Here is a 1,878-nt window from a genome sequence, read left to right on the forward strand (position 1 = left end):
GGGGCCATGATGGAAGTCCTTTTAAACGAAGGCTTGCTCGCTGATTGGATACACTGGAGGCGCGGTTGGATGCTGATGGGCTGAGATGGAGGCGCGGTCTGATGCTGATAGGCTGGAGTGGAGGTGCTCGACGCAGCAATTAGATGCAGGTGAGGCTGAAGCAGGTCTTCCAGTCTGAATTTACGCCTAGGCTTCATTAATAATGATAATAATAAGAATGTGCAAAAGACCTTTAATGTTGTGTAAGTTACAAGCATTTTGAGGTTTAGTGTTAAGTACTAATGTTTATCTGTCGTGGTTTCCTGTTTAGCAACCTTTTTGTCCCTTAAGGGATACCGTAGTTTAGAGCAGCAATAACGACATCATGCTGCTGTATCCAGCATTATCATAACGTTGCTGATATCTGGTGGGTAAATTTCGGGAGCAGGACTACAGTTTCAACATGTGGGAGTGATTTCTCAGCGTTATATGTTTGTTCTCCATATATGTGTGCGTCATTGACAAGGAAACTACACACACACACACACACCTGCTCATACCTATGCCATCACTCGTTCATCCATAGTCCGCTGATTCAAAGGAGTCTGACTTGTGTCTTCATTATTCTGCCTGCTGCCACCCCAAGCCTAGAGTCTTGTCCTGAACTGAATCCTGGCCTAAATGGTGTTCTGGCTGACACTCCAGGTTGTGAGCAGTGATAAATACGTACAGTGCCTTATAATCCTTCCAACATAAGCTCGACAAAATAAATAATAATAATAAAAGCTGTTGTACAACAATCAATTTACCTTTCAGTTCTTCTGTGCAGATCACTGTAAACGTTTGCCCATTTATAAAGATTTTGTGTTTTTCTTGTGACTTCATGAGCTGATACTGTTCCAGATTTCACCAAAACATAAAACAATAGGTTTAAACATTGTCAGTACTTTTCTTGTCTTTACTCTAAATGTTATGGAGAGCTTAGCTCTGCTAGTCCCTTTGTACCAGATGTTCCTGTTCATGACTGTTTGCCTGTTCAGGAAGTTTCCTTGTATTTGTGAAAGATAAGCAGAAACCTATTTCAAAGAAATAGAAATGGATGTTGTATGATTTATCTGATCCTGGTAACATGTCTCTGTGTTAACAGATGTGAGTAAATCCATACTCAACAGACTGACTTGATTCTGGCTACCTGTCTTCTGCCAACCTCTGACGCCTCTTCTGTGTACAGCATTAATGATAGTGGGTTTAGTGCATAGCTGGTACCTACCTACACATGTTTACATAGGTTGGAACTCATTCAAACTAGTAATTCTTCAAAAATTCTACCCTCAAGTCCTGTACTTAGCCCATGATTTTATATAATTTTTTTTTTGGACATTTAGTAATTAAAACTTATTACTGTATTCTGCATGGTTTTGTTTGGTCCAGGCATAAAATCAGATGTAACCAAATTCTACAATCTATACTATGGAGGACTGAAACTGACATAATCAAAATTAAAAGCAGAAATAGATATATTTTGTTTTGCCTTTTCCTTACACATGCGTTTTGATCAAATAATGTTTTTATTTTTATATATATATGATGCCTTTTGGCCTTTAAAATGAACCTCCACTTTTAAAAAACCTTTGTATATTGTTCTGAGTAATGCTGCAATGTAAAGTCTACCTTGATGACACTGATTAATTCCAGCTGTCAGGAGCGGTGGAGGCAGAGGCGAACCCAGAACGCAGACTCATACTGGAAGTAAAAACTAATTTAATAAATAACGAAAATAAGCAAAACAAAAGCTGACGTGGCAGCAACTAAAACTTAACAAAAATCCAAATACATAACAAAGCAAGGCAACAAGGAAACACGGGGAGCGAAGGCAAACAACAAGCAATGATCCAACGA

General features: G+C 38.8%; 1 long non-coding RNA gene across 1 annotated transcript in view; it reads right to left on the reverse strand.

Annotated features, from left to right (window-relative positions):
- LOC119617199 overlaps positions 1 to 1,878 on the reverse strand; it is a 7,984-nt gene that overhangs the window by 892 nt on the left and 5,214 nt on the right. The window lies entirely within an intron of this gene.

This window comes from Kryptolebias marmoratus, linkage group LG7 (genome assembly GCF_001649575.2).
Source record: "Kryptolebias marmoratus isolate JLee-2015 linkage group LG7, ASM164957v2, whole genome shotgun sequence".
NCBI classification, from domain to species: domain Eukaryota; kingdom Metazoa; phylum Chordata; class Actinopteri; order Cyprinodontiformes; family Rivulidae; genus Kryptolebias; species Kryptolebias marmoratus.